Here is a 27,031-nt window from a genome sequence, read left to right on the forward strand (position 1 = left end):
AATCCCCAGATGGCATCAAGACATTGCACTTCTGTCTGCCTGGTGGTGCTGCTGCTTTGATTATGGCATGTAGCCCCAGCAACATGACTCTTTACTTGACCGATAGTGTTGGAAGAGTTTTGCTGAAGTCACAACAGTTTATTCTTCTATTGAAAAGCGCTAATCAATTTAATCAGTTTCTTTTCAAGCAACTAGACCCAACAGCATTAGCAATCACCTTTTCATTTACGACCACTAACCTGTTTTCTTAAAGCACATTTTCTTTAGCAACCTGCTGTTTTGTAATGATGTCTGTTCCATTCTGATACAGGTGCAGATGCAAAATTTAACAGTTTTATTTATGCACAGATTTTACATCTTTAGCACTTTCCCTATTTGCTTCACTCTTGACAGGCAACATTATCATAGTTTACTGGGCATAAAATACCAGCCTTGAAACAATTCTGCCTTTTTTTAAATGAAGATACTAATGAATGTGGAAAATGTCTCAAGTTAATTGGTTCTTCTCAGGGGGACTGGAATGGGAAAAGGAAATGACAAGGGAAATAGGTATAGAAATAAACCATTCTTGTGCTTTAAATTTCCTGATCTCTCAGAATTTTTCATAAGCTGAAGTAAAGGAAAAACCTTGCAGCTGGTGCATTTATGCATTTCAGATGCATATGAATAGGAATATTTATGCCTTAAAATACCAACATAATTTTAAACCGCCGTTTTCTAATTGCAGCTAATATACACTTCATGTGTTTTTTGGCGGCTTCTTTTGGAAAAGACACAAGAACCTCAAAAAGTGTAGGATTTCACTGGGGTGGGAGGCGGGGAGGAAGAAAAAAACAGCACAGACTGGTGTATATATTGAGGAGCTTGCCAAAGCTATGGGAAATCAGAGGAACAGATAGTCCAGCCTCTTTTCCTCAAGCTCCACCTCTATGAACTAAAACCAGAAACATTTGCTGCCTGGGACAGGACTACTTCGCTGAAGAAAGCCGTATGTGCCCACGCAAAAAGGAACAGTATGTGCTTAGGCTAAGCCAATCGCCTAAACTCATTTTCCATAAACAAGGCTCTGCTAGGGAGACATAACTCTGTTTAATCCTGTCTGGATGACTTCATTTGCTAAGCACTCTAGAGCTTGCCATAGACCATGTGATTCACCCAGCTCCATTCACTCTGAAAAGTGGCTTTCCCTTTGACTCCAAAGCAGCAGAAGAGATCATTTATCAAAGCAGTACTTCTCCCACTGGATCATGAATACCCTAAAAAGTATATCTCTTCTCCAGGAAAAGTGCTTCCAAACCACTGTTATTTCACTGATTTTTGTTCTTTTCCCTTTGTTTTAAAATAACCTCAAAACCACTTTCCAACGTGGATTCACAGTAATTTAGTGATTTGAGCTACTGGATACTGTAACGAAGTATATTAAAGAAGTATTCTGCATATAAAAGAAATAGATATTTTGATATCTTACCAATGTTATATTTTAGCTGCATATTACAGAACTACTTCAAGGAGCAAATAATTTGAAATTAACTCAAAGCTGCCAAAAAGATCAAGGTGCAACATCGGTTTCTCAGGCAGAACTTTCCACTGTGTCCTTGAGCTAGAAAAGCAAGCTAGGGAATCAGTCTCTGGAGTCTATAGTTAAAAGATCCCAGCTTGTGGTGTGGGAAATGCCTTGGTGCTCTTCCACCGTGAACAATGCTTTGCTGAACTGAACAATGTGTTTCTTAAAACACAAAATGGATGTGCTGATTGTAAATTTGGGATCTTTTTTTATTTTATTTTTACTGAACTACAGAGTTTGGCTACATAATTATGGAAAGGAACTGGGCAAATCAGTAGAACTACTCGAGTGGGCTCCAGCAGTAATCAGAGGGCAGTGACTACTAATGTGAAAAGAAATCAGATCTGGAAGATAGCTAATGTGAAACTTGGCAAAATCTTCAAAGCCTGAATTTGTCATATCTTTGCTGTGCGACAGAGTGCAGAGCAGAACAGAGTAAAGTAGCTCAGAAATGTCCCCCATGGTGCTGCACTAAATCTTGCTTTGGATGACTTGACTGCGTTTTGTTAATATAAATTCATTCATGCTCACAGTTTGCACCAAGAGGCCTAAAAAGCAAGTTTTCTGCTAGTCCTGATCCATTGTCAGGTTCTTTTAATGGATCAGGAGCCAAAACAGATACCAAGCCTTAAATCTGAAAAAAAAGCCCTGCACTGTCCTCCAGGAGATACTACAACCCAGACTGAAACCATTTGCTACTCTCACACTTGGACCACAAATTCCTGGAACTGAAAAATATTTTCCAATTAGAATTTTTCATAAGTGACACATTATCCTTAAAAAATTTTGTTTCAGTATTTTTTTGACCACAAATAAACAAAAAAAAAAACCCCTGAACCTTCCCAAAGCTGACTGGAGCACATGGATTTGGGGGCCAAGTTTCTCGGGAAGGGTGAGGATTGAAAGTGTATACAGGCATTGATTACTAGAAATGGCTGAACAGAAACAAGACCCAGCATGTAAAGTGCTTTGCAAAATACCAAGATATAGTCAGCCAGTGCTAAGGAGATCTTGTAACATAAGGTATATTCATGTTAGAGATTGGAGGAAGGGGCAATTTTCTCGTAAGTTGCAGTATACTATAGTTTACTCAAATATTTTTGTTGGTTTTTCTGTTGGCTTTGTAGTAATACCTCTTTCAGAATGGTTTTAGGGTTTTTATGATCCCAACTATTGTAAGCTTTGTTGGGTTTTGTGTGTTTGTTTATTCCTGCTCAGTTTTGCTGATCACAAAGTCTGGAACAGCATCTCTTGCAGAGAGATTAGTATCTCATTTCTGCATTGACTCCTTTTGTAGATTTAGCTTTTTTTTACATTTGCTAATCTCACTGAGATTGCCCGTAAATCATTCCCTTTGGGGCTGTTTTTCTAATTTTCTTCTTTTGTTTCTAGGGTATTTTACTGGCTGCCTTCCTCTAAGGAACAATTCCTGCAGCCAGGCCAAAGAGCTTCTTCAAACCGGACTCACTTAAACGCCTCTAAAAACTGAAAGGAAGCAGACAAAACAATCAAACTTGAAACTGTCTTACTCAACCTAGAAATCAGGAAAGGGAATAAGAGGTGGAGATGCCTGGGGTTCTGCTGGGTCTCAACACACCAGCCCTGCTGGCCTTGCACAGGCTGGCATGCAAGGTAGTGCTTAGTTACTCAGCTGCCAGCCCTCCCTTGGAATCACAGCGGTTAGCTTACTTTGCAGATTTTGCAATGCAGACATCAATACCTTCCCATAGGGTACACAGTCTGGTATCTCCATGGAAGTACCATGCTCTCTCTCACACTAGAATTACATGCCTATGCATACATGTATACATATGTAAACGTGTACTCCATGTATTTCTTTTGGTCACAAATGCTGCCATCAAAATGATTAGAAAATGCTACAGTTTAGAAAGTGTGTGACATGCTAAAATGTGAATTATGTACTGAATTGGTCTCCTGTTACATGAGGATCCAGAAGAGTTCACCACCCACAGTGTCACATGCTGAGTGTATTCTGCACAGAAAGATGTTTTTTAATCAGGTTCTGCAGGTGAAAGAAACCAATAAAATCTGTTTGTCTTTTTCACGCCTCAAAAAATGCAATCTGTTAAAAAAAAAATTAGTAACAGATGGAAAAATAAAAGCCCAGATTTCTGAAGCTAATAAAAAATAGTTACAATTCCCAGTTAACCCCGCATTTCCGTGGCAAGAAGTATCAGACTTGCCTGACCATTTTGAAACTCTTAACCAAAAATGCTATAAACAAAATATGGCCTACAATCAAGCCATCATCACAAAATGGATATTAGAAAGATAGAAATGAGAAATAGGGATTTTTGTTATTCAGATGAAGTGATTAGACATAATGCGCATAAATCAATCCCACTCCTCACTGGAGTTCTTCAGAAAAACTTAATTGGAGTTACTGGGTTAGATGTTGAAAAGCCTGCAGGAAAAAACTCTAGCAGTTTATCCTCCAATTAACACTCTCAAATATGTTGTCCAAAATCCAAATTTTAAGAACTTGGCCTACTTTATAGATTAGCTCATTTCTCCCATCCAGCTTCTTTTACTCAAATAATAAAAAGAAAGCAAAAGTCACTTTTTGGACCAATGACATGTCTTTAGGAGAAAGAGTGAAAGAGAAAGACCTGCTTCTTGATTAAAATTTACTTATCACTGAGGTTGTATCTCTGTAACTCTTGTAAGTCTACCACGAATCAGCTCAGTGTATATCACTTCTTGCTGCTGCCATGACATTTTGCTTTAGGACGAATAATGTCAACCCCATTTTAGCTGGGTTTGCTTGGTAATTTCTTTTTTCCTTTTTGGTTTGTGTGTCTCTCACTTTCCCAGTGTCTTGCTGACGGAAACTCTTGTACTTTTGCCTCCCTTCCCCTAATATTTCCTGTAAGTCTCTTTGTAAATTGTAGATGAAGTTGCAAAATAAATGAGAAAAGGATATACTGTAAATACCACATTTTGGTTAAAATCATGTGCCTGGGAAGAGCTAAATTCATACAAAAAGTGAAACTGTCCCAGTCCCACAGCTGGACTGAGCACTGATGAGATGCAGAGCTCTTAGCAATTGCTGGGGTAAGAGGAGGTGCAAACCCTAGACATTATCCTATATAACTAGAATGGACAGCATTTTAAGTCAGACACACCACAGTCATACGTGTCGTTCCCCGCCCCCCTCAATCCTTACCTGTCTGATTTCCTTCCTACCACCTTCCTACCTACAGATTAAAACTGATTTTCTTCCTACCTACAGATTAAAACTAATCTGTATTGCCCACAGCATGGGGCTTTTATCACAAGGACTGAGCAGAGACAGGGTGGGGATCCTGTTGTGGCAGGGTGCGGCTTTTCTGTAGTTGAAAAGACTCATCCCTCCATTGTATTTACAGGAAAAGAAAATCAATCTTTTGAATGTGTCCTCATCCTAACCTAGTTGCTGCACACACAGATAAGAATGAAATCCAAAGTCCCCTCCTCCCCACAGCTTCATCTAATTGACTCTAAACCTCTGGATCCGCCGTGTACACTAACACTGAGATATTACTTGTAGTTTGGAAGGGAATCCTCAAGGAAGCAAAATCTTCATAAAATCATTTATAAGCAATCATTATTAGGCATATAAAAAGCCATATCATCTCCAAAACTGCTCCCCTGTCTCAGCTTTGACACGGGACTCATGCCCAGACCTTTCTGTTCCTGACTTTTGCCTGGCTTCATACTATAGGTGTAGGGGAAGAGACTTGAGACCCTCATGGCAGAGGGAAGGTGGCAAGGAGCATGCAGTGGGGCTAAGCTGCAAGGGGGGGAATTAAAGCTCCAGTCTAGGTTCATTGTCTGGAGAAGGGAGATGCCTAATGAATAAACTGAGTGTACAAGAGCTTTGGGAGAGGGGTGAGCTTCCCCCAGTCCCAGGTGTCACCCCCACTACCAAATTTTTCAATTCCTTAGTGCTAACCATAATTGAAAAAACAATCCCAGTTTGTCCATGGACAACATCTCCAAAACTCCTTTCTCCAACTCCACCAGACTGCCTCCTCCTCACATATCACCCCAGATGACGAAAGCAGATGAACAGCCTGCTTGACTTCTGGACTCCCATGTGATTTGCTCCACAGAAAACCTTTCCTGCCATGGGGCCCCAAACTGCATGGACTTAGAAAGAAACAGAATCCTGATAAATATGGAAAGAGCAGTATGATTCGTACTCCACTGAAGCTGTAGAATATATTTCTCCTTGTCTGTGATATAGCCACCACATTGTAGGTGTTAACTGAGCTTCTCATTTACAAATTTTACTGTCTTTAGGCTTGTTATTTTAAGGTACTAAAAATAGTTTCAGTCCTAATATAAGTTTTAAAGTGTTCTTAGCTTATTCTTAATTCTTAAAATTTTGAGTACAGTCATTATTTTGTAACAGATAAGGAAACAAAAACAGTGCTACAGTTCAGGTATTTTTCTCCAAGTGGTGGAGAAGTCATGGCAATAGCTCTTATATGGACTATGTAGTGGTCAATGCAGCTATGGAATAAAGCAGACAGATATTATCATTTTTGACAGAATATTTTGGGGAAAAAAAGAAAGAAGTTGTATCATTATTTTTCTCCTATTTTTTTTTTAATTAAAATGATACTTTTTTTTTATGGTCCCCGTTCTTTTTCCTTTCCAAAATGGATGATTTTGATCAAAAGATGCTTTTCCCCTGAAAAAAAATTCCTTTGGTCAAAACCACATTCTTGCTTTTGTTGAAAAAATGTTTCACAATCGCCCGCGGAATAACTCCAGTCAAAAATTTGGTTTCACTCTTACAGTTACTGCTACCGCATTATTTCCCCTCACACATAGTGCCATTAACAGTGTGGTTATTAATATACAATATGTAGTTTCATACTGTTTCACAGAGCAGCACTCCTTACCAGAACCTCACTACCCACATTATTAAAAATTAAGGCAAGGTAAGGTAGAAACAACCAGGCAAATGCTCCAGAGCCGGAGAGTGAAGATGGGAGAACTTTTTTTGCTGAGGCATTCTGCAGATGGAGGAAAGGCAACATGCTTGGCAGAAAAGAAATGGTCACATTTTTTAAAGTGTGGGAGGAAGCTTACGTGAAGGTAGGCAGCCAAAAGGGGGTTGAGAAGACGAAGGGAGTTTTTCTGAGGAACAAACACGCCTGAAAGCTTTTAACTGCATTGCCTGACTTGCAAAGTCAGCAGCCCACTGTACAGCCCATCCATAGCACCTTTAACAGTACTGCTGTATACATTAACAACAGCTCCTGGAACACAACCATTTTTCTGCTCTGCTGTCACGTTAAGCCACTGGATGGACATGTTAGCATAAAACCATTAAAATACAGCACTGAAAACATGCAGTATTTACTAGAAACTGTCAGCTCTCTGTCTCCTACAGCCATTTTGCTTCCTCACATCTACATATATTTCCATCATTTTCAAAATGCATATTATTAAGCTGATTGTTATGGTTCCTCTGGAGTGGTTACTGTCTATTGTGTAAACATATCACTGCTATAATTTATAACACTCCTGTTATTTACCCAATAGAATGTGCAACTGTTCCAAGTGAGCCATTACCGTCTGCTACGTAAAGTAAATCCATCTTCAGCTGCTTTTGCAAGCATGAGTTATCACGACACTTAACATTTCAATAGTGCCATACACATTGGAAGATCTCAGTGTGCCTTGTAAGCATTAATGAATGAATTTAGATTTAAAAGCAGTCCTATGTAGCAAGAATTAGATCTAAGCCAATAATTCATAACCAGGTCCCTACACAGGAAGAGGTTTAATCGTGGGTACCAACTTCAACACGGCTGCTTATGTGTTGGAAGCTTCACACGTGCCCAAGTTCCCAGGTGACTACAAATCTGCAGGGTCCACAGGATTCATTTTTCATCTCTTGCTGTTTGCAGAACATGATCAGCTTTCAATTTTAACACAGGAGGTCTCTCTGCAAACCAGCCTTAATTCTGCAAGACATTTGGTTTGAATTTCATGTGCACACGTACTCCCACCCCCGCCCACAACCACACAGTGAGTTCATTCTTTTCAGGTTCCTTGCATTTTGTGCTAACTCTTCCCAGAAGAGCATTTCACCAGTTAGTCATCCCACTGCACGGTGTTCTTAGAAGCACCGGAGGGATGCAGATAGTGAAGGCAAACAGAGCTTTCCTCAGCTGAACAGCAGGGACACAGCACTGCAGTCAGATGTTTCTGCTTGCTGGATGTTTGGAGTCTTGAAAGCTGTTACATAAAGAGGTACTGGTTGTGTCCAGACCATAAAGTTAAAAACAAACCCACACATGCCCGCTGCAGGACAGTGCGAGGATAGGGATGTAGTAGAGATTAGCAAACAAAAATCTCCTCTGGTTACTGACATTTTTTATTTGGAATCCAAGCTTTTGGGTTTCCTAGAGATGTCATGACCAAATGGTACTGCCCTAAACTTATTTTCTCACAACAACTCACCTTGGAATAATGGAAATGCAATTTCACATTAACTTCATTAAGAAGATAAGTACAAAAAGTCAAATTGTCCTCTGAATTACACTGGCTGCTGAAACACTAGAAGCAATGCAGTTACAGTAGTATAAATAAGAAAATAATAGATTTCTATTTGATCTAACAAAAAAGTCCAAAACTCCAAAAAGTCCCTATAATAAATAATAGCAAGTTCATTACAAGAGTTCATAGGAGGCATCATCTTTTTTAAGGAACCTGTTGATGTATATTTATGCATGGTCCTATAGCTGAGGTAGTATGGCCTATGCATGATAGCATTTCTCTAAAAGACAAGACATTGTGAAGTGAGTCAAGCTTTTGCACTTTAAGAAAGGGAAGAAATAATTAAGCTCTAAAAACTATCCAGATTGGTAGTGATGAGCTATATTATATCTTGTTCTGAGAAACTGTTTCTAAACTGCATTAAAAGTGTACAAATGTACTCCAGAGCATATCTGCTGTACAACTACTCTAAGCAGCAGATACTGTATAAGCCTACTTTTGATCACAGACTGAATCTCTTGTATCTAAAGTGTTTTAAAGAACACATACCTACACAGTTTGGCACAGATGATTAACTGCATCTCCAAAGGGGCCAGACTACGTCAAGACTCCACGAACAACATTTCACGTTCATATTTATGTATATGTGCCTTCTTAGATGGTATGTGTAAGCTAGGTTGCGTGTATAGAGAGCGTGAGGTAAACACTGGTTGGAGAATTGACAGATGTGCTAAAACAGTGTGTCTTGCAATAGCTTGACATTCTGTGGGCTGACAAACCAACTGCAGGGGAAAGGAACACACAGCAGGAAAACAACTCACAAGAAGGTTACGGTCAACCTCCCCCCGCTACTTTATCATATATTCTGCTTCTATTTACTGCCGCTTATAGCTTCCCATTCACCCTGCAATGATACGGGAAAATGCAACGTCTGGAAAATTGGTGGGAGTCACTCCCTCAGCTCTTAATGAACCTGGTTCTTGGCTGGCAGCTGATCGACCTTGCTGCACCTCCATTTAAATCCACGGAGCTCAGTTTTGATTAACACTTGCATAACTAAGGTGAGCATCATTTCCTTAGTATCTCACTCCTGCTATTTAATTTTCTGCAGTAAGTGAGCAGAGAATTCCATATAAGTAGCACTCCTTTCATTAAAAGATGAATTCTGGGCTCTGTGAAGTTGATGACAAAATGTTCACTGCTGCTGATTTTTTCCCCCTGTTTTTTCAAGGATATGTAAGCAATTTAGAACGGACAAGACAAGTGCACAGTCTTACGGTACAGAGAGACACTGATGTGACAGATGAAGATGAATGATACACTCATAAACATAGAGAACTTTGAATATCCCTTCTTCTGTAGATTTAATTTAAGTCAGATCCTTCAATATTGTATAGATGTAGTTTATATTAAAGAGTTTGAGAACAATCCCTAAGCAGTGAATTGAACACTTTATCATTCAAAAACGTAATACAAAAGTGAGTTAAAAAATACAAGATATGAAAGACCTGGAAAATAAAAAATTAATGGTCATGCTCTCATAGCTCCTAATGATAAATGACGCCTCACATGCAGATTGAAAATTGCTTGCCTTTTGCTTATGATGAGTTTTTCCATTTTAGATTACTGAAATAGAAAAAGAGGATTTGAAATATTTCTAATTACAGGGAAATTCTCAACTGGAAAATACATCTCATTTCTTTACATGTCTCTTATTGGTTTTCTGATACATAAAGTGCCAATTTGAAATCCAGCAGATGTGGATGGATTCTGGCTCCCTGCAGATAGCAGAGGTTTGCATGCAGCTGGGCTGTGTGCACTAGCAAACATGGTTATTTGAAACATAAACGCATAGGTCCCCTGTACTATTTCTTTCAGTACAGCAAAAGACATAAGGAAGTTTTACGTTTGATCTTTTGGCATGAAAGGTACTGTGGGACTAGGCGAAGGAGCCTCCCCACTCAGCACAGGTTGTGGGAATGACCCTATTCCAGCACTTCTCTCTGTTCCCACTGTAATGGCACTCCTCTAAAATGGGAAAAGACATAGGCAGAGTAGGGAAAGCTAAAACTATTTTCCTTCTCACGGCCCATTAACAAAACGTACTTTAGAGAGGTCTCAATTTACAGTGGGAGCCAGGCAGTCCTAAGAGCACAAAAATAAGGAAAATCAAAGAGGTGGTTTAAAATCTCTCTCCCTTTCCCCAATCTCTACACTAACCACAGTGACTGAAATCAAAGAACACAGTTTATACCACTACCAGTGAAGATTTTTAAGTTAGAAATTCCAGTCTTTTTCATTAGCCCTCTTGAGCAGCAGCTCAATCAGTTGACTTCCAAGGGTCCCTTCTCAATTGAATGTTTCTATGATGACTATGTAACAAGAGATCTACCAGAGAAAATAATCAAGTGACACCAGCTTTTTGGAGCTTTTAATCCATCTTCTATTTAGAAAACTAACTTCATGCATTTCAGGAAGTTCAATTGAGAAGGCACAGATCAGAATAACCTTTAAATGATCAGCTTCCAGAAAACTGACATCCTCTTACATGTGTTCCCATAATACATTAGAGGTTTACAGACATTTTTCTTCCTTTTGCAATCATAAAACTACAGACTTAACACTAAGGCATCCTTGAGTGGTGTCTTCCCACTTCATTCTTTCCCAAACACCTTTCAGGCCACACTGCAGTTTAACAGCATCTTTTATCCACATAGCTTTGTAGCCTCGATTCCCAGCACTATTCCCCTCTTCAGAAACAGATCCTGTTTCTGGATGAGAAGTTTCAAGGGCATGTCACATGCACTGATGCTATCTCATTGTGCTTTCCACACCTATTTTGGGCATCGTCATATTTGCCTTCTGACTACAAGTAACTGGCATTTGACATTCTCCTGAAAAGACTCTGGTTGGCATTGTTTCCATCCGAATTCAGAGATTTAAGTGAGGCCCCTGAACTAGGAGCAAATTCACCACCTGTATTCAGTGAGTGGCATTATGGAAATCCTTAACCACCTTCGCAGAGAGGCATGCAGAGCCTTTAGCCAGGTGCAAAGTGTCAGACAGTAAAGTTGTTGTAAGTTGAGACTCATCTGCCCTAAGGAACCTGCTTTGGCAAGAGGTTGGACTCGATGATCCCTTGAGGTCCCTTCCAACCCCTACAATTCCATGATTCTGTGATTATCCATTTGAAGAAAATGCCATGGAGCTGATAATTCCATGTGACTACTCAGATACTGGCAGCTAGGTTTATTTGCACATTTCATGGGGTCAGAGCGCTTCAGATTGAACAAGACTAGTATCGAGCATGTCAGGGAAAAACATTTCCTTCCATTTCTGCTGCTGCACAGCTACTGGGTGTTACAAACAATGTTTATTTACCAGAATTTGGATTTCTTAATTCTTACTAATCATACTTTGCTGCTATAAGGTACAATTGTTTGTACTGAACCATGCACGTACTAGCCTATTAGACTTGTTCACTTAAGCACACTACTGAATTTTTCTGTCAAGACATTGGCCTTGTTATCAGTACACATTAAATCAACATATTTTGGATATGTTGCCTGTAGTCTTGGTTTGAAAGGAAAGATTGAGCTTCTACCAACTTCATCTGTTTTCACATGAAATCCCTCAGAATAGGATAGAGTGGCATGAGGTAATTGCTGAGGAGAAGACGTGGCCCAAAACTGATAAATGGTCAATTCATTCTATTGAGCTGCATAATATTTTTATGACAGTTCTTGTCTTGGCTGAATGGAGATGACTGTAAGAAGTGGCTTTCTGGCAAAATCTAAAGCAGAGGTCAAAGTCTAATGACTTCATATTTGTAGAAGTGTCTCCAGGTAAATTTATTCTTAAAAGTGCCAATTTAATGATTGCAGTTACATCCTTTTCTAAGGAAAAGAGAATGGTAAAGGTAGAGTAAAATAAAGAGGGAGAAGTGGCACCTTTATTTTGAGGAAAAAGACATCTCTGTCAAAATACCCAGACTAAGGTTTACCCAGAAATTACTTCTGTGGGTTTTGAGGTTCCTAGAAAGTGGTTAGATGCCTGGGAGATGCAGAGTAGACTTTACTATCACTACTGAAATGAGTCACTTCCCAGTTCTGATAAAGGTTCAAGGAAAGGGCCTTTTGATGGGATCTGCAAGACTGAGTTTTTCCTCCAATAAAAGCTCTTAGTTCATATTGACTAGTAACACTTTGGCAGAGACCTTTGGCTAGGTGGCTAGGTGGCAATGTGATCCACATTGGAGAGAGTTCCCCGTAGAGGGAATTCTATACAGAGGGTCTCTATACAGTCTGAACAGCCACTGCTCCCCAGCTCACTTTAGGATCAGGCTACAACATGGTAAATATTTATGGCAACTTAAAGACCTCCCCTCAAAATGGACTGTTCTGGTCATATTTTCCTGGCCTTGAAAAGGAAGTTTATCTTTCAATTGTCTTTATAAACTAGAACTGTAAATAAGGGGCTGATTCTGCAAAATACAAGCCTCCCTGTGACCCACTTGTTCCATCTGCATGGAGAAAACTTGCTGCCTTTTAGGCTTTAAATCAAATATAAATTCCTCCAGCTTTAGCACTAAAATCCCCAGGATTAAACTATCCAAACCTCCTTGTGGAACAACAATCCCCATTTTCCCCTCTTTATCAAAGTTACCACAAACATGGGATCATATAGCCACCAAGTCTGGCTTTGCTTTACAGCAGGTCTCCTAGAACGCTGCTTTGGCTGTATAAAGTGTTGATTACTGCACCTCCAGGGCCCTGTGCAGTATAAGGATAAATGCTGTGCATTTTATTTCTGCCAAATGTAGAGAACTCTATATGGATTACACAATATCACAATCTTTAAAAAAGAAAAAAAAAAAAAAAGAGGCATCATCCTGCATGGATCTTGCAAACTGATTAAATATCCACTATTTTTCCTTTAGTGCTGGTGAGAAAAACATATCAATTAATAAGAAGGGGACAGGGAAAAATCTAGGTTTTCACTTTGGGAAATGGGGTTCATCTCACCTAACTTAAGATATCTTAAAGGAAAGGCAATCCAAGACAGGTATGGGTGACTCATCCTCTTTTAAGAGAGGTGGGTTGAATTACTCTCAGGAACTTCCTGCCTCTGTTCCTCTGTCCCCCAACAGAACTAAGATATTTCATGAGATCAAGGGGCAAGCCTTAAGATGACTGAAATTAAGACATAATCATGCCCTCATATAGAAGCCCACTTCTTGCATGAGAAAAAAAAAATTCCAGTGAGTAAATGACAAGCTCTATATTCCTTTTAATGCAGGATACACTTTGAAGCAGCTTTTTATAGCCACTGTTTTTAACCTGGGTTCGAAATGATGAATTCTTGCTTGCCTAATAGATTTTGCTCTTATTCACAAACCAAATAGTCTCATGCTTGGTCCTAACGTTTTGAAAACATAAAGGCATTATTATGGATATGAGCAGAGAACCAACGTTTAGGCCAGAAGGAAAATGAAGCTCTGCAGGGCTGAGGGAATATGTCCTGGCAACCAAAACAAGGCCAAAGAGAGGAAGGCAATCTTAAAGATGCCTGCAGATAAATACTTTAGTGACCCTGTTAAGCGATCATGTTAACTCTGGACTCAGATTTGTGCAAGTACAGATCTAGGAAAAATGCCAAACAAAATTATTTCAGTTTGGGGAACTGTTTCTCATACAGAATAGTAAAGATTTGAAGCACCCCTCCCCCCAGCTTTCTATTTTCTATTTCTCCAGCATTCTTACAGACAGCGTTACTATACAATAATGGTGGCAATTTTGTGACCATGATAGCTATGCTATATTAGTTAGCATGAACCTGCCAGCTACATCTCCCTCAGACCAGAAGAAAGGTTTGCACGTGTGAAGGCTTGTCTCTGTTCTCCAAACACTCCAGCTGTTCTCATGCAAACTACGGCCTCTCCCTTAAAGCTTGTAGTTCCTTCAAAGAGAACATGCAGACACCTTTAGTATCAGAGGTGACTGAACAAGACCAGGATCTGTGATTCCCTGCAACAAAGACCTAGCAAGAATTGAACGCATGTTTCAACCTAGCAAGCAAAGAGGCAGAAGCAGTGCTTGGGGAACACAACAGCAAGCAGGGAGTTTGAAGAGGACTTTGGGAATAACACCTGACACCTGCAGCTTCAGCAGCAGACAGATATTCAGCTCTCTGCAAAAATGACTCATGCTAGTTTGAAAGTGTAGAGGACAAGCTTTGGCAGCATAGTGAAAGAGGCGGCTCTCCTTCCCTGGAACCAAAGGAAAACAGCATATTCAATGTCGTTCATTTAAATCTCACCAAGATGATTTCCCAAGAATGAGAAAAAGAAGAAACTGTGGGTGACTGGCTAATCAACATCCCCCTGCTAACAAGCACTATTGAAGAGGTCATTGACAAACATCATTTCAGATTTGTTAAAAATCTCTAATTATTTCAAGTCATTTATGGAAGGAAATGGTGTCAACAGGATGTAGGAGAGGGGGTGGCAGAGATGAGATTTCAAAAATGCTCTGCTTTTGCCCCAATTTATGTTCTGTAATTTCTGAAGGCTATTTCTTAATAGGAGTAACAGTTGAAAAATCCTGATGTGAGAACAGCACATGTGGTCAACGTTTGGCATTACAGATGACTTCATCAAAGACTCACATGTCTTAGTATTTGCAAGCAGGTCTGCATCCCTACATTCACTAAAGCTAGAGCTTATCATGACTTTGGCTGTCAAGGCTTTAGCACTTTGCTGTTCTCAGTTAAAAATAAAATTACATCACTGTAAACCAACACTTCGGATTGTCTCCAGCTATTCTACCCAGCTCCTATTATTCCTAAGGCTGCAACACTGTGGCCTCTAGCAAGGATATTCCATATTAAAAGTTGACATTTCTTCTCTATAGGAAACTCCAGACTTCTTTCTTCCCTCTTTGGCATAAAATAAAATGAAATTTCATGAGCTTCCCATGAAAAGTGACTGATTTTTAAAAAATGTTGAAGAAACTGAAAATTGAGACCATGACAGATCCAGGTCCCAGGGTAACAACAAGGAGTCAGAGACAGCCAAAGCCCAAGAGTACACAGGTGAGGCAGCCTGGGAATGCAGGAATCAGCATTCCAGCTCATTGGCAAAGGTGTCTGGAGTCAGGTTTTAATGCAGAACAGGCTTTTTAGGTGGCTTGTTTAAGTCCTGCTTTCCACCTGAGGCACCATCAAAAACCAGAAAACAACTTCTCAGCCTTTCTTTCTCCCAAACATGGAAGGAAGATTGTTCTGGGCAAAAGTAAATGCTGAAGTTTGAGAATTTTCATGTTGACTCTCTTTCTCACTGAAAGAATATGTAAATTACTTCTATGCATATAAATAGCTACTTTTTTCAGGAAAAAAAAAGTGCAGTTTATATCTGGACATTTCAACAGTGTCTCTCATGTCTACATGAGAGGGGCTCTTGGCATGAGCTCTCAACTACACAAGAATGGGATAAACTCCGAATGGACCAAAGGCTTTTTGGGCTTCTGGCCTCTAAATGCCTGTGAGAGCTCCTGGCAGCAATAAAAACCCCACAGAAGTCCCATGGTGTTAAAGAAGTGACTGTTGCTGAGGTCTACAACCTCCTGCCAGCAAGCAAGCATGAAATGATGAAAACCTTACAGTTCGCTGTCAGTTTGCTAAAGCTGACAGGGTGCCACAAACCATTCCAGATGTGATGAGTCACCATTTTCTTACAGAAAAATGGTTTGACTGGAGAGCATCCAACCCACTCTATTCTTGGGGTGGCTAGAAATTCTGTCGTACTAGACTTCCTCTTGCTCTTTGACCTATGTCAAAACATGACCACAGCTAATGGAGCCTAGAGCAGCATGCTTCAGTCAGTCAGGCCTCCAGGCACATTTCCTGAGAGTATCTCATTTGAAGGAGTACCACTAGTTTCAGGCTAAAAGCACCTTCAGCACTTCCACAGAAATATGCTGTCCCTTTCACTGTGACTGCTAAAAACCTTTGCCCTCAGAAACAGAGTTAAAGAGCAGAGATAACAGAAAGATCATTTTATATTAAGATAATTCATCCAAGTGCAGTTTACTTTTCAGAATTTTTTTTAAAACATCCCTAAATTTGTTCTACAACTGAATTTTGGTAGATTGAGAGGTATGCATGAACCTTATAGCAAACTGGAAGAAAGTCAATGATCCCGCGAAAATCAGGTATATCCCAAAATGTGAGCTTGACTAGACTACAAGCAACAGTGTTTTCTATCCTTGTTAGTAAGGCAAGAACCACACAGTTACATGAGGCTAGGTAAGTGATGTACTTACCTGTCCACCCAGTTCCTAACACTATGCTCAACCAAACATGAGAGAGTGATGCCGTTCTCAGATCTTAAGGTCCTACCAGTTCCACTAAGGCTAGATAGAGGCAGGCTACCAGTGCTTCCTGTGAAGGAAAAGGCTCAATGATTACTAGATACCAGAAAGTCTATAAGACCAAAAATCCCTCTAAATAACCCTACTGATGGTAAGGCTTGAACAAGACACCGTGTCAGGCTGTGAAGTCAATCACCAAACAAATTTGTAGGACAATAAGTTTCCTTCCCTCTGATGTTTAGAGAAAAACTGAATTTTTCTAACAGAAGAAAGTAGGACAATGTCTTTGGGAGATTTAATTTCTTTTCCAACCTTAAGTGGACCAGTCTTGGTCATTTGCTGCTGCTTCATTGCTGCAAGGATTGATGCAATTAGTAGTGTGCCAGTTTTGAATAGTTAAAGACTTGGAGTCAATCTGGCTGTGATATTCTGTGGAAGACAAGGTGAAAACAGCTTGCATGGGCAAAAACTCGGCTATCTTTTAACAACTTTATCAGGCTGTCTAACAAGATATCTAACACCTCCATGCAGAGAATGCTTCATCAGTCAGTACATAGTCAGAATTTTCAGTGATTTTTAAAGGAAACTTTGCAAAAACCCAATATATAGGCAAGTAACTGCAGAATTTTGTGTGAACAGCAATGCTGTCACCTATGTTGACTCTGATTTTGGTAAGACAAAAGCATTACATGAAGAATTAACATTTTGTCATGTTTTTGAAAGACTGTTGGCACAACATCCCCTCCATATTTTAGATGTGTGGTGGACAAACTCATAAATGGCACAAATGAGAAATAGGGAAACCTGGAGCCTCCCGCAGCAAGAAAGAGGCTCAGAGCAGAGAGAAAAGACCATTATGATTTAAATAATTTTATCTAATTTGGAGAACAGAATGTTTGAATTTCTAAGCGTTAAGAAAGCAAGCAATCCATTCCAAGATCCTTAAGCAAGTTATTGACATACAGTGTAAAATCTGCAAGGACTCAGCAGCAGTGTAAATTTGCATTTCCATAGTCATCCCTGCTGTGATGATCTCAGATGAAACAGTGGGATCCACATATGTAATTTAGTACAGGAACTATTCAAGCCTGCTTTAGTGAAATATACAGTATATTCAATTATTTTTATGCATCCTTATTTGCCAAATGCTGATGTTCTTTTAAAAAAAAATTGTAACCAATTTAGCTTCATTCCTGTCAGGAAATTAGTATGAAATGACAACTGGCTTTTTTTAAGAAGTGTTGTCTTGATTGTTCCGATGCGCTTAGCAGGATGATGCAGTGCAGCAGATGTTGTTAGGGCCCAAGCAAAGAGAAAAGAAATAACAAAATGGGGACCTTGACCTTATGCTCATTTTAATCCATCCTTGTTTAGCAGAACTAAACACCTGCTTTGCTGACTCAAGGGCCAAAGGGAATCCACTATGCATCCAGTACCTGCTTACACAACTCTTTTATAATGTCCAAGTGCCTCTGAATTATTCACTTTGCAACACTCTTAATAGTGAATTCTGTCACTGGGGCACTGAAATATACAAGTTTACCCTTTTTGTGGTTTTCTTCTATGGGTAGGATGACTGCATTGGCCAAGGGGTCCAGAGTAACCACAATTAGCACCAGACAGTTAGACTCACAGAATCACAGGGGTTGGAAGGGACGTCAAGAGATCATCGGGTCCAAACCCCCCTGCCAAAGCAGCTCCCTAGCTCATATTGCACAGATAGGCGTCCAGACAGGTCTTGAATGTCTCCAGAGATGGAGACTCCACCACCCCCCTGGGAAGCCTGTCCCAGTGCTCTGTCACCCTCACTGTGTAAAAGTTCTTCTGCATGTTGGTGCGGAATTTCCTGTGCTCCAACTTGCAGCCATTGCCCCTTGTCCTGTCTCCACAGGCCACTGAAAAGGTGCTGGCTAATTCCCCCTGCATCCCATACTTAAGATATTTATAAACATTAATTAGGTCCCCCCTTATTCTTCTTTTCTCTAGGCTGAACAGTCCCAGCTCACTCAGCCTTTCCAGACTGAACACCACTTAATGAAAACCCTGTCTCCACAGCTGTCCCATACACCTTCATTTTCCCTCTGCAGTTGCTTCTAGCACATAGCTCTTGTTATGCATGATATTTTTCTGCCCTGTGCTCTGCATGGCAGTTTCCATCCTTGGACTTTAATACAGATCATATTTAGTTTCAGTGCTGTTTTTAAATTCCTCTAGATGAAACCACTGTGCATCCCTGTAGATGACCAACACCACATAGCTTGAGGAACATTGATATAAAGATCCTATCTCATCTCTGGGTCCCTCATGGTCTTGCATTTGGGTTGAGACATCTTAAACCTTTTAAATGTTCTCTAAGCATTCATCTCTCTATGCTAGAGTTCATGTGCCAATATGATGCTTTCTGCAATGGCAGTGGATGACCAGACTATTTAGAGGATCAGTACCAGAGGAATCTTCTGCCTCATGGAACAACTGTAGTTCAAACCCTACATAACTGCTAATTTTATCCAGAAGGAGACCTAGTTGATCCATTCCAGGTGAAATCTCAGGAATGGTGTTCCATTCAGCAGACTGCACATACCACCAGGGAAACAGGATGCTGAAACATAGCCAGGAGTCAGTCACACTAGTAAGCACAGTGGAATAAAAAGAGTTCAAGGAGTTGGCACTGAGGACCCTGTACAAGTTATTTTCCATGTTTTACTTCTGACATGCATTTGCCTGATTCCCCAGACTCCATGTTCCCACATTTTGAGGTGTCTCTCTCTAGGTAAGATACACTATAAGCTCATCTAGGCCTGGCAAGTTTGCACAAGCCAGATACCATCAGAAAAGGCAGCATTTGCTGCCTTTTGTTTGCATATGGCAATAAGGGATTTGCAGCAGGTCCCCAGACCTTTGTTTATGAAAAGCTGCTCCTCAAATTCATATTTCAGTCTAACAACTGGATTATCCTTTCACCTGGAGAAGGTGACTTAAAGCTCTCTCAGTGTGTAGGTGGCAAATGGAACAAGTGGTTATCTACAAACACAGAGCAAAGTTAGAAAATACGGTTAGCGATGACATTTTAAGCCTTTATGTGAAATGATCCATTACTAAATATACCTTTTATTTTACATACCATATCTGAAAGGGGATTATGATCGAAATGTCATTTTTAATTGTATTTTCTATCCTTGACTTTGTAACATTTAGAATAAACTCCAATTCTTTTCTTTTAGAAAAAAAAAAAGAGACTGGAATCTTCCCAGGCATATAACATAAAATGAATTATTTACAGCTCTGGGAGAGAGATTTCTTTTTAATTAATGGTATAATTAGTGAATCCTTAGTGTCTGTTTTTACAAATGGTTAGAACTTCTAAAATTCTTAGAAAACTGATTTTTATGTGATGATTTGAATAGTAGCCATGTAAGCCTGAGCAAAATTGAGGTCTTTTACAAGACAGTCAGGAAGGCAGTAGGAAAACACATACAAACTTTGCCATTACTTCATTTAGAATTTGTTTCATATGGTCCCACATGGAGTTTAGAGCTCAAATAAAAATCTGCTATGAAGACAGGCTGAGAGAGTTGGGGTTGTTCAGCCTGGAGAAAAGAAGGCTCAGGGGAGACCTTATAAGCAGCCTTCAAGTGCCTAAAAAGGCCAACAGGAAAGCTGAAGTGGAGCTGTTTACAAAGCCAAATAGTGACAGGACAAGGGGTAAGGGGTTTAAACTGAAAGAGGGTAGAATTAGATAATATATTAGGAAAAAAACACATTCTCTCTGAAGGTATTGAGGCCCTGGGGCGGGTTGCCCAGAGACGCTGCGGCTGTCCCCTCCCTGGCAGTGTTCAAGGCCAGGTTGGATAGGGCTTTGGGCAACCTGGTCTAGCAGAGGGTGTCCCTGCCCATCGCGGGGAGGAAGTTGGAACTAGATGATCTCTAAGGCTCTTTCCAGCCCAAAACATTCTGCAATTCTATGATATTACTTTTACCAGTGCACATGTGAACCACAGAAATCATGAACAGGAAGAGATGTATGTACCATGCAGCAGAAAGCATGAACAGAATGTAAATTCCAGAAAAACCCTTTAAAGTAAATGTGTCACTTTCTGCTATTCAAATAAGTTTATTTTAACTCTAGGAAATTTATAGCTGATGTAATTTTATCAGATTTTTTTTAGTAACCTGAAGATCAGAATCCCTAGTTTCAGCACTAATTTTACTGTAACCGAACAGAATCCGACACAAAGACCAGAGTATTTTTATCTTCTGACGTAAGGACAGAAGCTGCAGCTGTTTCAAAGGTACTAAAGCTTTTGTGTCTCTAATCAAGGGCAATGGTGACAGATGAGAGATTAATAACTGAAAAACCGAGGCAAACATCAGCTGCATTTGGCCTGCTTACATGAGAACAGAATTCTGCTGTGTTCATCTGCAGTTTGCACTTCATTAAAAAATCCTGGAGTAGACCCCTGGCCTCCTTGAAGTGATGGCACAGCTACCTGGACCTATTCTGTATCAGAACAGCCTGCACAATCAAGTCTGGTAGCACCAAATTATATATGCGAGTAAAAGCAGGAAAGGGAGCTATGGTCATGGGCACCTAAATACATAAGAAGTTAGGAATATTTGCAAATATCCTTCATAATAATTTATAATGTGCAAAGCAATCAAATAGTTTCCTTTAGCACTGAGAGTGATTTGTGATGGAAGCAGCAATCTTGTAAAGCTTTTTATGCTGAGCCCTATGTGATTTTGTCTGGATTTCTTAAGAAAGCCTGACTGAAAAAAGATCCAAGGTTACTGACACTCTCTTCCCTCCTTTGCCAGTGGCAGGAAGTCCAGGGCAACAAAGCATTTTAAATTTGAAATCTTAACATTTTCACCAACAGGGAATATGCCAAGACATTACCAAAAAGGCAGTCGATACAACAGCAAAAAATGTCTTGAGGCAGGGCAGTGACAATGGTATATCTCATGTTAACCATTTCAAGACACACAACTATGTCCTTTAAGCCCACAGTGGCTGTCTTTGTTTTATGCCATCCCAAGTGTCTAAAGAACAGGCACAGCTAGGCAAGGATGGCCTGCAACAAAGAGCCAGAAGGAAAAGGGTTTGCTGGAAAGGGGTGAAACAGCGAATTGGCAAGGATCTGATAGGTTTTTTCTAATTTACCAGACATGGACAGATGTCTGAAGCCACCCTCTAAGTCAGCAGGGGCTTTGCTATTCATTTCCAGAGGATAAAGAACTCAGAACCTCATCACTTTAATTCTTCTGGTTCTTTACGTGCAAACTTCAGTTTTGATGTCTTTGTAATGCATTTCCACGCAAATACAGTTTCAAGTCCAGACAGTATTTTTAAGTTAGAAAAAGTTCAAGGCAAAAAACCCAGTATTACTACACTAAGGTTATATGTATTTTTAAAACATCCAGATAGAGCTAACAGCACAAGCTACCAATTCCAAACATGTCAGAAAAAAACCCCAGCTTTTATTTGTATCATTATTGTTAACAGTGGCCCAGGAGAAATGGGGCTGTATTCATAATTTTATGTGGTGTCAAATATTATTAGGGAAATAGTAATGCTTGCTGCTTTGCACCTGCAGAAGTCTTTATTTTGGAAAAAAAAATTAATTTTTTCCTCTGTCTTTTTACCAGCCAAAATGGTCATTGGTAAAATTACCATTTATGAAACCATAAAACTCAGACTCAGGATCCAGTTCATAAATTCCTTTGAGGTAGGTAAATATTTCTTCCATTACACAGAAAATGTAATGAGTTGTGTAAGTTGAACAGTTTTTCCTTAAAGGCACATCACTAGAACTGAAGAATTCTTGTATTTCATTTTGCTATCATCGCTGAGGCCACCTTACCTCCCTACTGACTGCAGAGCTGAGGTAACTACAGTTTTGACAGATCAAAGTGAACAATCAGCTCCTCAAAAATGAATAGGTATTTTCTATATGAAATATGCGCTTGCTAGGTTCTTCCAGCTAACCTTACCATCTCAACATCATCAGACAAAACTTTCACAAGCTGGTCTGTATTAATTTCACTCCTCTCATTTATTTCCCCCTTTCTAGAAATAAGAGCATCAAAAATGCTTTTCCTTTATAATCCAGCCACTAATTGGAGACTGCTTTCTGCCTTAATGTACCTGTGTACTCCCCCCTGACCCCGGGCACAAGAATGTAGTTTTGGATGCCCTTTCCATTCACCTGCCTCTTCCATCTGAAAATAATTATTTGCTCTGACATCCCTTCTCAAGACATTTCTGTTGTTTGCTGTCCGTCTTAGTCCATTTGGAAATGAAGGAAATGTGGCAAATAACACAGTTACATCAGCAAGTTGTGTTTTTGATACTCCACAGCTGACAGTTATATTTTCTTAAAGCTTAAAATGTTCTGTCTCTGGGAGCTAAAGCCTGTTTGAACACATTAAGCACTTCGTTATTTCCACTGACAAGATGAATTTGATACCAAATTAGAAACTAGTACTTGCTAGTTTTAACGAAATGAGCGTTAAAGAGCCTGCATTTGTTGAACTCAAAGTGAAAAAATTTTTAAACCCCAAGTAACATTCTTGAGCTCATCTTTACTCAGATTCCTATCAAATATTATGGGTCAGATTTTGAACTTGTTTAACAACTTAAGAGAATCTCAGTAGCTTCTTAGAGAATTTTCCATCATGCAAGATCAATGCTAAACTTGTATATGAAGCTTCAGGCTGCTCCATTAGAAGACTAGTACTGGAGCAAGGCCAAAGAAGCTGTAAAACTTCAACCATTCTGGGTCTCAGGGTTGTTTCTATACACCAAGTGAAAAACAGCCAAAGTTACTGTGCCCAGTAGGCTGATCTAACTTTCAGTGCTGGTAATGTTATTACCTGGCTAGGCACAGAACTTGGTGTCTTCCAAGTCAGAACATTCTAAAAATGCAAAACCAAAAAAAGAAGAAAAAAGGTGGGTTTTTTTAGTTAACCAGGAATGCTTACAAAATCGAAGGAGGCAGGGTGGGGAAGCAAATCTGCTTTTTGCAGAGTATGGCTCTTTAAATGTTTCTTTTTAAGAATATTCTCCTTTCAAGAATGTTTTGTACAAGAAACTAATACTTTTGTGCTCAAGTCAACATTTATAAAAAAGGAATTTTGACCAGCTGTGCGTATAAGTATAGCTCTGTTCTCAAGAGGTCAGATGTGATAAGCATCTTACAGTGATTTTTAGCCAGTGCACATCCCATATCTTTCAGCACAATCAAGCAAGCACAACTTGTGTTTCATTGGTATGATTTGGCTGAATGTTTCTGTAGCAATGTGCCCACATACTCAAAAGCCTGGATTTTAACAATTTGATTTCTGAGGAGGTACGGCTGACAGTGATGTAAACTGGACCACTGTTCTCGCTGAGGGATTTCTGCAAAGTAGATTTTCTCTTGCATTCTGACTTCACTCTGAATTATTCTTCAGGAAGGGGCCTCATTCAGAGGTGCTGAGAATCCTCAGTTCCTCTGAAAGTTAGTGAACTAGCGAGTTTTTTTCACATTGCTACAGGATGCCAACATTTTGAATACTTCTTCAAACCATACCTGTCTCAGCTCTGCTCTGATTTGGGATTTGGCCAGAACACAACATTCACATCAGTCCTATCTTAACATCAACAGTTACTTAAGTTTCCTCATTATTCCACCTTTACCAGCTGGCCTATTATATTATAAGATATCACAAGGGACTGTATCAATTACATGAGGTTATACTACATCTATGAGCACAATGTAAAACTAGAGTCAGGAGAATTGTGTTTTCTCACAACTGTGGGTAAGCAAAATGGCAGCTTTACAGGAATGGGTGCTAAACAGTAAATTAGAGACCGAAAGAACCCCTGATTTATGAATTACTGTTACATGAATAAATTATGCTACCACAAACCTATATCAAGAAAACATGCAGTTAAACTTCTTGAACAAGTCAAGGACTCTCTTTACTTACCTATCCAGAGGCACTCTAGAAGCTTAGGCTTAATGTTTGAAGCTGGAAACCAAAAATCCTTAAAAACACAGTAAATAGTCAATTGTCAACTGCAGTGGAAAGAAGCCTACTTCTAACTGAGAGCACCCTGATAAAGTGGGGAAAGAAAGTGCTTAACTTCCCTATTGATTTCATATCACTGAAGATACTTTCAGATTCTCTAGGTAGATGAATTCTGAGCTAGGATAAAATGCCTGTGACAAAACATTTCCCTTAAACCATATGGTGGCATATGACAAAAGAAAAACTTCACCAAATCAGTTAATTGATACCAGCTGGGATTTTGCTCAGAAAAAAACAAACTGTTTTCCTTCTATTTTACGAATGATGAAGATGTTTTCACATTTTTAAGGTGTATTTCATTCAGGAATACTTTTATGCCCATGAAACAATATACATTTGGTGAAACCAACACCTGCATCTTCTACATTTGTGGGTGCAGAAGAAAATGGCACAACGCATAGGACTGTACTGTGGCATTTAGCCGGCTACTATTCAACTACTGCTGTGAAGAGAGCTTTTGAGAAACTAAAACAATAATGTTATTATCGTCTCCAAACAATACTGCCCAAAGAATCAGTGCTATATATAAACTCCTAAGAATGTTTTCATCAGGTTTGGAAGCCAAGTCTTTGTGAGGTTGAAAAGAAGTTTTAGTCGCTGAACAAGTATCCATTCTGCACTGCATTCCCCAAGGGTTAGAGAAATGGCAGAAGGCTACATATCTTATGGCATATCAGCATTTTTTTATATGCAGAACTAGAAAAATTAAAATATATCTTTGTTTTATATGGATTTTCCTTAGCCCTCAGACTACTGAGCTATTCTTCAAATGCTTTTCACTAACAAAGACTTAACATTTACCAGAGGATCGGGCAAATTCCTCAGGCATTAGAAGCATGGTTGATTAAAAAAGCCTGCATTTAGTAATTAAAACAGTGCAACTAATCCACAACTTGAAATATTTTGGAAGCATATCATAGGGTGAATAACGCAGCTGTCAAGTAAAGAAGAGCTTTTCTCCTAAAGGATCACTTGACAATATGAGTATCTCCAGATCCCCTCCAGCTATAGTGCACTTTTGCATAGTTGGAGATTTTTAATATTTCTTAATAGCCAGTATAAATCAAAAAAATTCATAACAGTGCAAGATATCCTAGGGTCGGTTTAACACTTACATAGAGCAGCAATTTGCTGTATTATCCAGCTAGTGCTTACATGTGAGTGGTTTTGATTCAAACAATGTAATTAAGATGGGTTTTATATATTGCTGGTCATTCCAGAATTTAAAACTTTAGGTTACACCGTTAATCATGACAGACACATCAGGAGGACTACAGAACCCCCAAATTTATGTAACAAGCCTCAAGGAACCAAACACACTGTGCTTAATAGCAGGAAGTCCCCCTTTCCCTTTTCTGTCATCTTGTTGATGAACATGGCCTGCTTCCCTCACATCTGTACTGCTTTATCGGAATATGCAAGTCTCAGAACATTCATGGCAGCCTGAGTAGGAGGACACGCTATTTTTCAAGCCTGAACAAAGTTAAGTTTCCTACGTAGAGTTTTCAGTCAAGAAAGTAATAAGGGAATGTTATTTACAACATATTATCCCCCCAAAAATCTGTTACTTCAGTCAATAAATACATTAACCTCTCTCAATTATGCTCCTTTCTATCAATTATGGGGAAAAAAGGTCTTTTTCACTATAGAGGAAAATAATGATACTTATTATGTATCAGGCATTTCAGAAACCACCTGAGGCCACAATCACCAGGAAAGCCACTTGACTTTTGGCTACCATCAGCTATTGTTGGTTCTCTTCATAATCATTCACTAACTCTTCACCAGAGGAAGCCAAACTTGCCACATTGGAAGTACTGAAACCCAAGGAGCAGCCATTACTCCCAACTGCCATGAAAGAGGAATCAGGAGCAAAGGGAGACCCTGGGTGTAATGCTAATGTCAGCAGCACCCTACCAAGCTACCAACAGGTACTACTTTGCCAGTTCTCTTTAAGTTGCATCAATCTTCATAGACTTTCAGTCGCAAGAGGAACAAGACAAGAGGCTCTTAAGGCTCAGATAGAATTCAGTCCAGGATCTAAATAACACACAACTGGGTATCTCATCTAGGCCTGGCTGGGAGAACAAATAAATCACTCAGTTGTGAACTGAAGAAAGGTTACATTTTGCATTTTGGGGTGGATTTTACTTTCAATATTTTCGGGCATTAAGACTAAAGGAAGAAAAATATGAGAGATTTCATTTCTATTATCTCTGTACTATGCATATTTATGTAATATACTACTGCTGACAGGTACTATCTGCTAGCACCTTCCTATTTAAACTAATTGCACTGAAACTTATCCGTGTAAATGACACAGCCTCTTAACAAAGGGTGCATTACTGCTTACCTTTACCTCCTACAAAAACTCTGCAGATATTCTCAATTCACAGAAGAATACAAATGCACATAATCAAATTGGATCACGCTAAGATGATTATTTCTGCATTGATTGAAAGGCACGACTACATCCCCTCAGCATTCCTACAACCCTTCAATAGAC

The sequence above is a fragment of the Gallinula chloropus genome, assembly GCF_964237585.1.
Source record: "Gallinula chloropus genome assembly, chromosome: 2".
NCBI classification, from domain to species: Eukaryota; Metazoa; Chordata; class Aves; order Gruiformes; family Rallidae; genus Gallinula; species Gallinula chloropus.